Below are 18,068 nucleotides of genomic sequence, written 5' to 3'. Positions count from 1 at the left end.
CCTTCTGGGAACACCTTTAAGTTGGTCAAAAGACAGGAGGTTTAATGCTGAATCGTGAGATTAGGAGAGGAGTTTAAGCAAGAGGTATTCAGATTAACTTTAGTTATGTTAGTGTAAAGAATACTGAAAAATATACTATAGCTTGTAATTGACAACATTTCATTAACACAGATGAATGACAATTTTATACTCTTATAGGAGAAAATATTGGTTAACGGTTGCAGCGATGGCTTCTCTACTGTTTTGTAGTTGACAAAAAGGAATACGAGTATATACGATCGCTAGGAAGAAATACTAAATAATTGAAGGAATACGAGTAATACGATAGAATACGATGTAAATAATATATATTTTTAATGTACGAGGGTCACTATTTATTTTTCGGGAATAGGAAAAAAAATAGTTAAGCTGCGAATATATTTTTATTGTTTTTCAAAATATTTACCACGATGATCGATACTTTTTTGCATACGCTTTAACGAGTTTTCAAGGCATTTATTCTATTCCGAATGGGGTATCTTCAAAACATGATTTTTGAACGCTTCAATAGCTTCTTTAGGCGATGAATGTCAATGATATACATTTTTGTTTCACAATATAAAATTAATGTAATTTAGTTCATATCTGAATAGTTTATGACGACATAATCAGGAACTAAAACACATAATAAAAATATAGGCAAGATATCTAGTAGTCAAGCTTTATCCGGTTTTCAAGGCATTTATTCTATTCCGAATGGGGTATCTTCAAAACATGATTTTTGAACGCTTCAATAACTTCTTTAGGCGATGAAAATTATTTACCGCGCAGTTTATTCTTCACGGAACAAAAAAGTTATTGGGTGCCAAATCAGGGCTGTACGGCGGATGACCCATCAATTCGATGTTTTGAGTGCTCAAATAGTCTCTTGTTTGAACCGATGTGTGAGAGCTCGCATTGTCATGATGAAGAACAATCCGGCGTCTCTTGTTTGTTTTCCTTATTTCACTGAAGACTTCGGGCAAACAAATGGTTGTGTGCCAATCAGAATGTACTGTTCTACAATCCTCTGGAGGCACTGTTGCAATATGATCAGTTTTCCCGAAGAAACAGGCCACCATTTTTTTTTCTCAACTTTTTTTGGATTTGGTTCATCTTGGAACACCCATACAGTTCGTCACCTGTCACGATTTTATAAACGTCTTTCGAAGCATCGCGATTGAATTTCTTAAGCATTTCTTTGCACCAGTCGAAACGAGCTTTTTTTGAGCGATTGTCAAATTGTGTGGGATCCAACGCGAACATAACTTTCGCACAGCTAAGTGTTCATGTAAAATCGCATATATGCTGGTGGAACTAATGCTTAGAAATGCCTCAATATCACAATAGGTAACATGACGATCTTGCTTAATCATTGCGCACACAGCATCGATGTTTTCTTTCACAGCAGCCGACTTTGGACCACCTTCACAAAACTCGTCGGAGAGCGAACTACGACCACGATCGAATTCACTAAACCAGCGATACACGGTGGTTTTTGATGGAGCTTTATCGCCAAAAGTCAAATTAAGTTGATTGGTGCACTTTTGTTATGATAATCCACGTCTAGAATCGCAAAAAAATCATCGCACGAAAATGTTCACGATTCAGTTCCATTTTTTGTCGAGACGAAACTTTCAACTAAATATAAAACAAACAAATAGCGTCCGTGCGACAAAATGTTCTGAGTACGTATATCGTCAAAAATGTCTCAGTGTTGCCAATTCCCGAAATGTAAATAGTCACCCTCGTATTAGTATATCCAATATAACTATCATCAATCGTTAGCACTAGAATTTTATAAGAAATGTGCAACGATAGTAATCAGAATCTATACTCTTTCTTATAGGTAATTACATTGCCTATTGTATATTGATTTTGTAGTTATTATGACCTACGAATTGAACAGCAGACTAGATTTCTCTGAGAGAATATGCCTGATATAATCCAATCTATTATAGTCTACTACATATAACTAGACTACATATACTAACCAAAATGTAACCAATTTTTTTAATTTAGAAAAATCAAGTTTTTTCACATTAAAAAAGGCAATTATTGAGAAGAATTTAACTTTTTATAAACATAATCTTAATTTTCTACAGATGCTTTAATAGTCTTACTTATGATTACTCATGAAACTTTACTGTTATAATATTAATGGTGTAGTAATTTAAACATATCAATGTTTTGTTGATTATCGAAAATTAATGGAAATTAGATTTGATTAAATGCCCTTTAAAAAAAGTTAGTGAGGGTTAGTTCTTGATACAGTTATTATAACTTATTTTAATACATATAAGTTTATTATTTTATTTAATGTTAAGCACCAAATAAATGTCTAATCTTATAATGAAAATTCCGTAAAAAAAGTTTTTAGTAATGTATCGTTTTTAAATCATTCCTTTTACTCTGTTCCACGAGAAACAGGATTAACTTAAAAATTGTGCTCAACCAAAGAACTATCATCACTTTATGTCAGCTTCTATAACTTTTTCCTTCTGACAACATGACGATACTGTGTCGAGAGAATGATCTTGATTTGGCAGACGTGGATCCATCTTGGTCCTTTTTCATCATTTGAGACTGTATCAAAATGAATAGGCGCTTGATTGAATAATTACGCTTGATACAGCAGAACTTCCAATCTGAACCGTTAATAGGCTGTCCTTTCCAACTCTTGGGACGTGTGGTTGAGCGTTATGATTTAGCATCCAAATTGTCCCAATTAACACTGGCACGTATCTAGAGTATATCTTCATTGGGTTTTAGCAGTTCATAATACTTTCACTATATTCACTGTTAAAGTATTGTTACACTTTATGGCCACGATGTTTCGCTAGTGTCGATATGGATGATTCTCCTGTAACTTTACCTATCCTATAACGTTTTGCACCACTTTTTGAACGTCATAATAGGTCGCTAGTCTCGATACGCTCTAGTTGCTAGTAATCAATAAAACAATAATATTGAAACTGCTCGATCGTGTTCACCGTCCTTTACGATTAACACAAAAATAGCAACCTTTAAACAATTAAAACCAAAACTAACATTTGGGATGTGATGGAGCAGCATTACCATACATTGCTAAAAGTATTTGATGCTATTCAACAGCATATTTCTTCAAATCGAAGAATGTCGAATAGTAATGAATGTCGAAAATGCAAGGTTTAGCTTAGTATACACTGAATAATTCAATAATGTTATATGAAAAACAATTATTTTAAGCAAAGAAATATTCAAGCACCTAATAGATTTTTATACACAGCAAAGCGAGTGCGGGATTTATATATCAGTATGCGTTTGACAAATTAAAATAAAGCTAATCTACTTAAGCTAAAGTTAAGAACTAAACAAGTTCGTGTAGTTTGGTTCGATTCAATCTTCTGATTTCCTGTATGTTGTCCAGTAAGCTGTATTGCTTTCACGTTGTTGTGATTTAGTAGCCTTATTTCAATGTTTGTTTTATTTTTATAGTTTAAGGCGAAATCACTTCGTGTATCCATTTGATTTCGAGGTCATCACGTAGCTCTGCGTTGGTTACGTAGCGATAATGATTTGCAATTAGTAGTAGTTGGTAAAATATTTTTTTGGGCAACCCCATAGGTCTGGGCTATATTGGCTTTATAACTGACTGATAAACAATCTCTTTAATTTTAGTTGTAGAAAGTTGAGAGTATCTTCCGACTAACAGTACAATTGCTAGGCTTTCAGTCTTATCTACTCTACTTTTTATCTAATATAATGGTTCCATTTTAACCTACCATCGATATACATTCTGGGGTCTTTGGCTGATTCTGCTAGAGGCATCGGACGTCTTTCAGGTGATATAATTAGGTTTTTGTCATTTCACAGCAACGCAAAATTAACGTGGGCAGATTTAGAGCTATTAAGCTGTATTTTCTAGTCTCTAATCCATTTGTAGATTTTGTTGACTTCTGCTTGTATTTTTTCTACAGCCTTAAACTGATTAATAATTTTTGACATATTTACTGATTTACGTAGTTAGTAGCAATCAATATTGATACTAGTTTAGAATTGATTGATAAGGCCCACAATATTTATTCAATTATGTTAACATAGGCTACCGCGTTTGCCGTAAAACATATTGACCCTTGACAAAGAAAGTTATCAGAATCCCCAATGGGTAAATAATTAAATTTTTCAGATTTCAAAGAAATTTTTTGATATGACCATCTATAATATTTTGATGATCTGGATACTAAAAATTATAAATAAAGATTATTTACCGAAGAAAATAATCGTTTTCTATTAAGACCCCAAAAATATATCTAAATTAATACGTAGACCACATGTTGCTCGAAAGTCGCACACACTTCAAACATGTTTTTCATAGAAAACGATTTTCGACTGCCGCAGATATAAACATGTATGTATTATATATGTTTATTCTCTCCAGAAAAGCATTCTAATTATCCTCAACAACATTATATACTTTAAATTTTATTTTTGACTCTCGCATCGCCCTTTTGGGATTTTTAATATTTTATCACAAATTTAGGAGGTAGTTTATTTTAACTGCTGAACCCTGCCGAAAACCCCGCATTAACCTTCAACTCCTAGTCATATATTGTGTAAATGAAAACACGGGAAACATTTTTTAGCTTAGATCAATCTTGTTCAGTCTCAAGTCGAGTAGTTCTATTTTTTATACTTGTGATAAAAAGTTAAAAAGTTTATTATGGAAAAAAACAGAAGATTTAACATTAAAATTTAATATACCGGGAATAATGTCAACGATATATATTTTGTTTCACAATATAAAATTAATGTAATTTAGTTCGCATCTGAGTAGTTTATGACGACATAATCAGGAATTAAAACACATAATAAAAATATAGACAAGATATCCAGTAGTCATGAAACTAATCAGTCCTACTATTTCCGTTCAGTGTAAAACTGTGTAATATATAAAATGTGTGTTGAAATAACACTAATTAATTGAATTATATAAAGAAATAAAATGGAGGTTATTATTGGGAGTTTAAAGAAAAGCCGGATTTATTGTAAATATTAATTTATTCCTCATTATTACATAACTGACCTATGATGTTACTGATATAATTACTGAAATTACTTAAATTGCAATACAAATAAGCAATAAGATCCTAGCTAGCCTACTCTGAGTAGGGAAACAGAAGATGGTAAGACCGAGAAACCTTACCCAGTAGTGTTCCCATTTCTTTGAAGATCAATGGATCGCCCTTAAATGGTGGTATAGAAATACGGCATCAACCACAAAGCTAAAAGGTGTGCAAAAGATTCTTTGTGAGCGTATATAGGAGAAAGTATCTTAGATTTGGCTGAACATTGGATGGGTTCTGGCTACAACATTCGGTTGAATATACTCAAGGATTTAACTACTATACAAGTCTATTTTGAGAGAATATATCGAGTGGCATTTGGGATTTATAAACACCAAAAATACCTAAAAAGCAGAGTCCTTATCAGTTGATTACACAGCCGAAACAAGCGCGTGTCTAATTATCGTCAGCTAGTTTTAGTTCATAAACATGGTTACAACAGTTCAAACTAAACTTACTTTTCCAAATATTGTTTATACAGGTAGTTACTTGCAAATGTTGCCTTCTTTCTGGCAACTTACCAGCCCGAATACAAAAAATAATCTTTGGTATTCTCTTATTATGTAAAGTCCCCGACTCAGATGTCTCTTAAGTAACATCTATCCATGTTATCTGTAAATTTTCAAGAATTGTTCGATATTTTCACCAAGTTGGTCATATTTTCACCTCTATGATGATCATTTTTCTTTAATACCTAAATAAAACGTTCAATTTCAACTTATAGCGATATCTCACAATATTTTAGATTAGATTGACCTTTAAATTGATCGCATTTATTTATGATAAATTCAGGGTTCTTAAACCTACCTGTTGCAGCAATTGTACTATATTGAACATAAGGATTTATGTTAATTTACCCCGAACGAAACTAGTTTTGAGTTTCGTATTATGACAAACTATTAGACATTTTGCTGTATTTGAATTAACTGTTATATTGCTTTAATATGTGCTGGATTATCTTGATCTGACGCAAATTTTATGGGATATTGTGAAACAAATATACTAGTGCAGTATTTGTGATCGAAATAATTAGCGGAATCGGTCAAAATACCGAAGCATTCACTGGAAGATTTAAGTCTTCCACCAAACGCTTATTGTGTCTAGATCTAGATGGTTCAGAAATGTTTGTCAAATAAGTATCCGATTCCAGCAGGGCTGCAGACAATCATCAACAGAAGCGCCAACATCTCCGTGTTTAACAGCAATTAATACGTATGATCTTCAGATTTATATTCCATTTGATTTTTCGGAATTCTACAATGGCTAGGAAATCTAGTATAGTCATAATTCAACGGTTCCAAAACGAAGAGTTACGCACCATAGTTGATGATGAAGAGTGATATTCCTTTTAAACCCATAACAAGTACAGTTCAAAATGTGGTGTTACGTACTTCGAAAGAATATCAGTAACATATTAGTTAGCTCTAACCTTCAAAAGATGCCTGTATAAATTTGACAGCTATCTGATCATTTGTTTGTGAATTATAGCATTTTGAGTTATTAAAAGGAATTTCGCGCGTTGATAAAATATTGCCTCTTGAAGGTCAAAAATAAAGTTGAAGTAAAAACTTGGCCTGATGCCGAGTTTCCGGATACTGCCCCAGGAAAATCAACCATTAAGGATTGGTATGATAAGTTTAGACGTGGTGAATTGAGCACTGAAAACAGTGAACGCAGTGGACGCCCAAAAGAGGTTGTTGCCGACGAAAACATTTAAAAAATCGACAAAATGATTTTGAACGATCGTACCTTGAATTTGAATGAAATAGCAGACATTCTAAAGATATCAACTGAACGTGTACATCATATCATTCATGAATATTTGGGTATGAGAAAGCTTTGTGTAAGGTGGGTGCCGCGCGAGCTCACTTTTGACTAAAAACAACGACGAGTTGATAATTCGGAGCAGTGTTTGAAGATGATCAAGCGTAATTAACCCGAGGTTTTGCGTCGATATGTGACAATGGATGAAACATGGCTTTATCAGTTCACTCCGAAGTCCAATAGACAATCATCCGAGTAGACCGTATATGATGAACCCGCTCCAAAGCGTGGGAAAACAGTCAGCCGACTGTTGAGGCAAGGTTACGGCGTCTGTATTTTGGGATGCGCATGGAATAAATTTTAATTACTACTATGAAAAAGGAAGGACTATCAACAGAGACTATTACATAGCGTTTTTGGACCGTTTGAAGGACGAAATCGCCGAAAAACGGCCGCATTTGAAGAAAAAGAAAATGCTGCTTCACCAAGACAATGCACAGTGTCACAAGTTAGTGAAAACGATGGCAAAAATCCCTGAATTGGGCTTCGAATTGCTTCCTCATCCACCGTATTCTCCAGGTCTGCCTCCCAGCGATTATTTCCTCTTCTCAAATTTCAAAAGAATGCTCGCTGGGAGGAAATTTTCGTCGAATGAAAAGGTGATCGACGAAACTGAGGCCTATTTTGAAGCAAAGGACAAATCGTACTACAAAAATGGTATCGAAAAGTTGGAAGGTCGCTATAATCAGTGTATCACCCTTGAAGAGAATTATGTTGAATAAAAAAAACTAATTTTGCCAAAAAAATTGTGTTTTACTATGACAGGCCGAGGACTTTTCAATTGACCAGTTATATTCCAATATACTTGCCATTTAACTAAGTGGGGCATGATGACAGAAATGCGAAATTTATGGATCATATGTAGATTTTGGAGTAAGATATAAAATAATATATTTAACACAGAAGAACCCTTACAGAAGTGATTCTCTACAAGTCATGTATTTAATAATTATCACATGAAAGATCTATTGCTCCATCGCCAGAATCTTTAACTACTAAACGTAGTAAAACATAATATTTATTAGAATTTAAAAAGTTGAATGAGAAGTTATTTGAATTTAAAAAATGAAAAATAAAACATTTTTTACGTATGTTAAGAGCGTTCCTAGTTCCTAGAGATTTTTAATGCACTTGGTTTTACCTAAAAATGTTATATTGGCTTAGCTCAATGCCAATTCAAGATTGAATCGAATCAATCATCGCGAGGGTGCAGATTGAAGAACAAAAATGTGCCTTTTGTACGAGAAGAGGTTTAAAACCGGCCGTAACATCTCATGATACCAAAATCTGTTTCAGACATGCCAGGGCTGTAAATTAGGTTTTTCCTTGTGTGACGTGCCCTTTATTCGTAGTTCTTTTTTCATTTCCTTTTTGAGAAAAAAAAAACGAAAAAACGTACTAAACCGGGTTACCGGCTGGATAAAAAAACGAACTCTATTTTTGGAAGAATAAAAAGAGGCCGGGAAAATATCAGTGTTGGCGATTTATTTGTCGAGGAGTAACGTGCACGGTTTTAATTAGAATGCGACAGATTCTGACTGGTCGCCAATTGCAAAGTACAGAGATATAACGATTCACTTTCTTTAACAGCTCTGAATTAGCTTGACAGTTATTAGAAATAAGAAACAACTGCTCTAAATTATATATAGTTGTAAGTAAAATATATAAAATATAAATAATATTATAATAGAAATCGATATAGTCGATCTAGTTCATAATTTGATGATTCTTTACAATGATTTTCCGAATTGAATAGCAATATAGGTTGAGATTAAATGAAGAAAGTGAAGACTAGAGCCGAAGAAAGTGGCAAGCTTATGCTGGAAGAGAATAAGTATTACCGGTATTATCAGCCATGACTGGCAACTTCCCAAGTCGAAGGTGTCTCCAGTACCTCAAAATCCTATCAGTTCTCTCTCCAAACATTCCATCCTGGACATTTCCACAATTTTGCAAGCGACACATCATTACAGATCTGCTCAAGAATAACTATTGTACTTCTTTTCTTAAAACAAAATTGCAGTTGTAGAGCTCTACTCTACTTCAGCTATTCGAACGACTTCATATTTACAAATAGCTGCAAATCTACAAATTACTTTGAAATGCTTCGATTTTATTTGCTGAGTTCTACGCGATTTTTATGGCACTCCAATAAATAACCGTTTCCAACCACAGACACTGATTTATCGTTATCCAATACACTGTTTTCTCAAATTAGATCACTCCCAATTTCTAACTAGCCCTCTTAAAGTATCCTTGGCATGGATTTTTTCTCATGTGGGAATATCTGGTAACGAGAATGCCTGTGCACTAGTCAAAGTGCGAACTTCCAGTCAGTTACTCTCACTCCAACCATTAAAAAGGGAATAAAAACGGTGCCACTAGTCAAGCCTCACCGACAACAAACTCTTTCATGTCAAGCCAGATTTTTTTACCAACCTACCCATACCGTCACACAGAGCTTACTCAATAAAAATTCAACTACGGTTTGACAGACTATAAAAACGCTCTTGCAATTCCGACAGACTACTAGGTTTCCGCCGGAAAATAAATAATACCTATAACATTTAAGTATTAGAAACTACTTATTGACCTATAGTGCCTAGGAACAAATTTAGCTTGTGTTCGCTGTGTTGACACCAACATCGAGTCTTATACACTTCCTCTTGATGTTTTTTTTAGTTAGCCCCAAGCATTAAAAAATGCGTATATAAATTTGAAAGCTGTTGGATCATTAGTTTGTGAATTATAGCATTTTGAGTAAAGCAACTTTAGTTATTGTGAAAAAAAAAAAAAATGGATAAAAAGTAATTTCGCGTCAACACGCGTATTTAAAGTAATTTTGTCAACACAAAATATTGCTTTTTGAAGGGAAAAAATACAACTGAAGCAAAACTTGACTTGATGCCGAGTTTCCGGACAATGCCTCAGGAAAATCAACCATCAAGGATTGGTATGCTAAGTTTAGACGTAGTGAAATGAGCACCGAAGACGGTGAACGTGGTGGACACCCAAAAGAGGTTGTTACTGACAAAAACATTTAAAACATCCACAAAATTATTTTGAATCACCGTAAATTTAAATTAAATGAAATAGCGACACTCTAAAGATATCAACTGAACGTGTACATCATATCATTTACGAATATTTGGGTATGAGAAAGCTCTGTGCAAAGTGGGACACTTTTGACCAAAAACAACGACGAGTTGATGATTCAGAACAGTGTTTGAAGATGATCAAGCGTAATAAACCCGAGTTTTTGCGTCGATGTGTGACAATGGATGAAACATGGCTCCACCATTTCACTCTGAAGTCCAATCGACAGTCATCGGAGTGGACTGCACACGATGAACCCGCTCCAAGGCGGGGGAAAACGCAACAGTCGTCTGGCAAGGTTATGACGTCTGTATTTTGGGATGGGCATGGAATAATTTTCATTGACTACTTTGAAAAAGGAAGGACCATCAACAGCTACTATTACATACCACTATTGGGCCGTTTGAAGCGCGAAATCGCCGAAAAAGGCCGCATTTGAAGAAAGAGAAAGTGCTTTTTCACCAAGACAATGCACCGTGTCAAAAATCCATGAATTGGGCTTCAAATTGCTTCCCCATCCACCGTATTCTGCAGATCTGGCCCCCAGCGACTATTTCCTGTTTTCAGATCTGAAAAGAATGCTCGCTGGGAAGAAATTTTCGTCGAATTAAGAGGTGGTCGCCGAAACTGAGGCCTATTTTGAAGCAAAGGTTAAATCGTACTACAGAAGTGGTATTGAAAAGTTGGAGGGTTGCTATAATGATGTGTATAACCCCTAAAGGGAATTATGTTGAGTAAAAAAACTAATTTTGGCAAAAAAGTGTGTTTTACTATGGTAGGCAGGGGACTTTTCAAATAACCTGTTACACCCAGCCTCCAAGACATTAAGTCAATTATGGAACATAGGATTCCCCTCTCTCGAACGCTTATTTTGCGGAGACATCGGTCACAATGTTTTGAATATATCTATCGAATGAAAGATGAACAAATTCGTCCCAGGCTTCTGTGGCGAAACCTACCCTTTTGTTGGAACTCATATTGTCTTACGGTGGACTAACATTTCCGAGGCCAAAACAGGTGCGACGAATCGCCAACTTTGGCGATTTCTAATGAAGAATATTCTAAATCTTGTGGCTCCAACAGCAGCTTATTGGTTTGAAGAAGAAGTTTCCTATCTTAATACCAAAATAATAGAGCAAAGTCTTTACTTATTTTAGCACAGCTGTAACAAGATTTGTGCTCAGCTAGGTTCTAACTTACTTCCATGACATGTTGATATATGGTACAAAAATTATCACTTGTATCTCCAAAACTCTGGTTAATTGATATTTTTTATGAAGAACTTACGAAATTAGAGGTCGAAATATTTTCACTATTAGGCGGGGGACTATTAGGACCGTTATTGACAGATCTAAGATGCGGCATGTCCCAAGTAAGTGCCATGAGGGTTACTTACTACTAAAATCCTAGTTAATTATTTAACGAAGAAAGTTTTAATCCAAATAAAAAATAAAATAGATCAGTAATTAAAAACTCAATAACAGAAACTCTCATAACAAAGATAACATTCATATTATGACAAAACATAAAGTAAATGTATCACTTTTACTGGTAGCCTGTTATTTTTCATATTTCAGTGACATAATAATCAATGAAATTTAATTAACATAAGTGGGCGTAAACAATGTATATTCACAGTTCTTTGTTGATTAGGCACAAGGCCTTTTAAACCGATAATACCGTAAACATACTTTCATTTTACTGTAAATAAAACGTCGATGAAATTAAAATGTCGATAAAAACGCCGCGAATATTTTGAATAACAGACCAACCTATACATCTAGCTAATTTAAATTCGGCTCATCATATTTATTATTAGTTGTAAAATTCATACATCTTAACAGGATGGTCATTATAAAACCCTACAGGAGCATATTGTTAATAATATTCAGTTTATGACATCATTTTAGAGGTTCTATTAATTTTATGATTTACACCGGAATTGTTGCCAACATACCAGAGTAAACTAGAAAGTAACAGAAACTTGTTTGTAGAATGAGAAGGAACAAATTTCATAATTCTAAGTCTGGAAAGTTCATGACTCTCAACGAGTCAATAACAATCCTAAGAGTTCTTTAGAATTGATATATCACCTAGATTATTAAAAATCGAAAAACAATAACCGCATTCACATACACACATTTTATACTTATTTGTGACTGTTTCCCCTGTTTCCCCAGATTATTTAAGATGACACAGAGGTTAAAGAAATAGGATCTTGCAAGCCTAACTGGCCGCTTTTTGTCATATCCAAATAGCTTGTGAAACTAGTGATAAATCACTTATAAATGTACCAGATACCCAATTTGGATTTCGAAATATCTAGTGGACAAGTGCATAAACTAATTGCTGTTATTGAAAAGTGTTTGCAGAAAATATATCCTCTGCAATAATTATTTACATCTTCCAAGTCTCTCGCAGAGTATCATATTTGAGACGTATCCAAAAGATGTCCAAGCTTTCCTAACTCAATTATTGCCAATTGCTGGAGTCTTATCATTTTTAAAGTAAATTTAGAATATTGCATTAAGAGACTGGACTTTCGTAGGGTAGTGTTTTGGAGCCAATCCTATATCTGTTATATGCTCATGTTATACTAACAACGAAAGAAATAATATTTCAAACATTTTCCAACGACACATTCATTAATTTATCAGTGAACCAGAGACTGGAAAATACAGCTTAATAGACTAAAATAGGTCCAGTCAAATTGGCATTGCGACAAAAAGTCAACGACCTAACTACACAACCTAAAAAAATCCCAATTCCTCAAATGGAACCGTCGAAATGTCACGGTATCCATATCAATAATAGATAAAATTGGAAACATCATGTTTGACAAATATCTGAACGGATCAGTCTCAAACAAATCACTATGTACCTAACAAAGATCTGCACGATGACCTTTAAAGGTTGGAAGAAATATGAAAACATTGACTCTAACCAAACAATACAAACTTGTGTTTTGTATTTAGTGTATTGTTATTTTTATTTTAGATTAACTTGGAAAAATTATGGTTGTATCTGATGATATCCTGATAAATACGATCATATTACCAGATTAAAAGAATATAACTATATCAAATTTATTAACTGTTAATAGTTTATTATACATTAGAAGGAAATATACGAAGAATGTATGAAGAATTGTACGCGAAAAAACAAGTTCTAAGTTCAGGATTTCCCTGAAAAAGATAGTGCGTTAACTATGCAGTGTAACACATCCAGAAAATTGAAGGAAAGAAGGAGACTATTCATGTAGATTAATGAAAGAAGATGAAGTAAGTACGGATGAAGGTGTAAGTAAGGATGAAGATAATAAGGAAGAAGTAAGGTTTTTCATTCGTATGGAGGTTCAGTAATAAGGATCTAAGACATTTTCCAAATTAAGAAGTTAGGATTTCTTGACGATGTTAAACAACAGATAGTGAATTGACTCCCATTGAGTAATTGGAAATAATAACCTGCCGTGGATGTTTTGTGATTTTAAATTATTTTTATTTAAATATTTGTGAGGTTTCGTTGAATATTTCAATTCGTTGACAACTTCTTCAGTTTTATGAACACATAAATATAGAAGGTGAATTTTTATATATATATATATATATATATATATATATATATATATATATATATATATAAGGAATAGTCAAAATCGGTTTTGGATAAGTTTAGGCCAAATAAGTTCTTAAGGTGGTGATTAATAGACTCTGAATAGTTTAAAAAATCTGTCCTCTTCTTCCATTCATACCAAATGACGAATAATGTTATTAGTTGGACTAGTGTAGTTGTGAATTATTATTTTTAAAGACTTTATACATCTATTAAATCCAGTTCTTATATTTGTTCTATAGTTCGTACATATTACTCATTGCAACTATGATTGGAATCTTCTAAGTTGTTCTCCAAACTGTTATGTACCCGATATTCTCATTTTTTCTTATTCATATTCCGCGAACAGATGTACAAGTTTTTACCTTAGCCTCGTATACATAAGTTATTAATAAAAAACGCCCGTGTGTGTATATATGCTCATCATTATATTGCGTTGCTATTTTGAACGGGCTATAATGAAGTAGGAGTGTCGACCGAAGATATTTTTTATCTTGCTGCTTAACAACTTGACATGCCGTATAAAGATCTAATCGGCAGCAAACACTCGCTAGACGCCCTAAATCATTGCCCATTTACGCGCTACAACTATGGCGGTTTCACCACAGGAAAAAATGGTACTCATCGCCGAGTTATTAGCTCTAATTAAAGCTTCGACGCCTCCCGAATCCGTTTAACCACCTCGTCCAATTTCCGATAATATAACCGAAAAAATTAATTAGAAATATTAAGCAAACAAACACCGCTCCGTTCGAAATTCTCCGATCCGTTGAGAGACAATGATGGATTACTTTTTCGCCTTAACCTACAACGGGTGATTTAGTGTGGAGTGTTAAGTAAATTATATTAAGTGCTATAAATGTACCGAGCGCATTTGAGTGACTAATAGTACAATATAACTTGAGTTTATTTGTCAGTTAAACATTGTTGATCTCTTATATAGAGGAAAATAATAAACAAGAATTTTCAGACAATGAAATTTGCCATAAATCTTGTTAAAATATAGGAAAACTGGAAGATATTTATAAAAGGCAAGTCTGTATGGAAAAATAGAATTAATGTCTACATAAAGACTTTTTGTTTGACAAGAGATCGTTTAACTTGTAATCAATTATTAACAGTGGCTATTTCATTTTTATTCGATATGTATACACAAAGCAGACTTCAGACACAGACAGTTTGTAGTTAAGAGGATTTTTTCTTCGTTTCTTTCAAACTAATTTCCATTGAAAGAAACTGTCAATTGCTCCTAAAAAGTGTTAATGTTATTAATTGTTACATTAGATACATTATAATATTGAAAACTATTATTTCATTCACGAATCTTTAACGATACATTTTTTAAACTAATATACGTTTACTAGATTTTCTTTTTCCCAATAAGGCTCCTCTTTCTACAGTTTTTCTTGTGGGAAGAAACTGAAATGTCCCCCAGAAGAACCCAACAGTAATGTGATTTCATTGATAATTTGTTTTTTAAATTTACTGAAAAATGTTTGGTGCTTGTAAGGTCTGATTATACGTGAATTGTATCTGCACACATGCAATTCACATTTATTACTTAATAATTTCTCGCTAATTTTTTTCCAAATTTGGGTCCAATTATTTATATTGTCACTTGTCTGTTGTAATTCTCATGTGGTTTCTTTGTTATATAGCATCATGTATTATATTGTTTTCCATCTGTGGTATATCACATATATAGAGTAGCTCTTGTCAAATAATTTCTGTCAGGAAGATCGCTCCAAGTGAAGATTAAAGATATTCTCTCTAGCCGGAAAACCATCGACGCAGGAGTTCCACAAGGCCCCCCCTGGTACCCGCTTTATTTAATATTTTTCTTTCAGATATCCCTAGGAAACCACAAGTTGATGCAGCTTTTTACGCAGACGACACTGCTTACTTTGCTTCTTCAAGAGTAGCACCTCACATCAGAAGCAGACTCCAAAAACAACTCGATGAGACGGCCCAGTGGTTACATTTCTGGAGGTTGTAGATTAACCCACAGAAAACCCAGGCCGTCTTCTTCCACAAGAAGCGTTTTGCACCGAGAATTTCCCGTCTTAAAATCGAGAACGCCGAAATCCTATGGTAAGAAGAAGCTACCTATCTCGGTCTTGTCTTCGATGGCAAGTTCAGGTGGAATTCCCAGATTCAAAGGTCTCTCCATAAAGGTCAAGCTATTGTTAATTTGCTTATCAACGGGGCCAACAGGCTTCCTCTCTCAATAAAATCTCTCCTTTTCAAGATGTTGGTTCGATCAATCGTTCTATACGGCGCCAGCGTTCATCTAAAATACGTCTCACCTAGCCGAGATATTTTTCCACTCTTCGTCTCTCGGACAATAGATGTATTACTGAGCTGGCCGATATTTTAGGCCAATAGCTCATTCGGCTCTTCGTGGCCTTATTCTGTTAAAACCGACACTACCCCGTCGTGCTCTAACTCCAAATTGTCAGGACCTTCTCCAGCGGGTGATTAACTCATGTACCACAAGCTGCGTGGTGTGATAACGACACCATGTCCTTGCCTGGCCCTTGTGTCTCTTAACGGTGTTACCGGTTATGGGCACCCTCCTTACTAATAGTAAGAAGTATTAATTAGGGTCATTGGATCAGCTGATAGGGTGGGGTTTAGTCAATAGCCCAGAGACAGTCTCCACCTAACCAGTCCAACTCGCTTATTCCTGCGGGTCTCCCCGACCAGTTATCCGTAACAGGATTCCCCTTCCCGGTTTCAGGCCAAAAAAAAGAGTAGGTAAATAATTGGCCACAAGACACTTCTTTGTACCTGCTTTAGCTACTACTGTAGAGTAGGATTCCTCTTGTTTGACTCTAAACATTCGGGCTGTAAAGCAAGATTTCAATAGTTTAGTGTGTCGTTTCAGTAAAATTCTGAAGCCTATCAACAAGGCCATCATGCCATACCTAATCGAAAGATTGTGTCGCTTCTAAGAATATAACTGAATATGTCTTTTTGAACTGTTATATAAATATGAATTTACTGAAAACCAGAATTCCAAAACTTGAAAACCAACATATTTTAAATTGATGATATCAATTCCCATTTGAGACATATCTCCTTTAATATTAATTTTATATTATTATTATTAAGTACTGTTATAATACTGTATAAATATCCCATTAAGTGGAACAATGATATGATATATGTCTAAATCTAAATCTATATGTAAGTCTAAATATGTGATATATGTGTAAATATATCGTAAAATATCTAACTGTTTTTAGTGAATGATATATAATTCTCATATCGTGTCGATAATAATACCTACCGAAAAACAAACCCGTCATTAAAAAATCTCCCAGGACATGAAACGTGTTGCGCAACTGTAAAACTATCAACAATGATCCAACAGATTTATTTGGACGATTCCAATTAAACAAACTCGATATAATTATACCCAATCACCATATTTAATGGTAATTATTGTAGACGATCGAAACCATTGTAGAAGAGAATGGCGAAAACCTATAATCAATAACTATGGCCGGGTATTAGAAGGTACCCCTACACCTAATTAGTAGCGCCGCATTTTATTCCACAGACCGAGAGCTCGGAAATCGCCGATCTCGAAGGTGGAAGGAATCCCCGATAGGGATCGGTAACAGGTTAGTCCATTCTCGAAATTAAGCGATAATGATAAGTTGGCGGGCTCCAGATCGAGTGCATTGTGATCCGAATTGTAAATTTGTACTAGGAGGAAAATCTCATTTTGCTAGGATGGAGATTATGCAAATCAGCCAGTTCTAACGAACAAATTATATTCGGGATTTTTGACCCAGATTTGTCTGGGCAAAAAGCTGCAGCTTCAGAAAATCAGTATGGAAATCAGATTAAGACTGACTAACCTTTAATTTGTTTCCAAGGGAATAGTTTCTAACTGGCTTAAATTCATTTAAGCTATAAATCTTAAAGAAGACTAGTCTCCAGTGATAATCGATTCACTTAACTTATTAAAATTAAACATTAATACGTGACGTGAAAAGATCCATATCAATGGTTAACAATAAATTTTCTCTAAAAGGTGCTTTAGCATTGTTACTTTATGGAAAAGTAAAAATAATATTACATTTTTACCATACGATACACCCAGCTAATACTGCAAGAGGAAGAAGTACAATAATAATTGAAAATAATATTTCTCACTCAGAAATAGGACTCAGATTGGTAGAAAATTAAGTAACAGCGATAGCAAATCATTCAGGCAGGCCATCTACTGGCCACCAAGATAGTCAGGAAAACTATCGGAATGTATTTACACTCAACAACTTAGTAGAAAAAATTGTAATTGGGGGCAACGTCAATGCTGAAAATAGAAGATTTGTATCTAGAATGTCATCAGTTAAGAGTTATTAGTTGCATAAAGAGCTGCTGAACTAGGATGCAACTGCA

The sequence above is a fragment of the Rhynchophorus ferrugineus genome, unplaced genomic scaffold (genome assembly GCF_030347505.1).
Source record: "Rhynchophorus ferrugineus isolate W39M unplaced genomic scaffold, kcgeb_rfMv2 rfM6, whole genome shotgun sequence".
NCBI lineage: Eukaryota > Metazoa > Arthropoda > Insecta > Coleoptera > Curculionidae > Rhynchophorus > Rhynchophorus ferrugineus.
Note: the sequence above shows the minus strand (reverse complement) of the source record.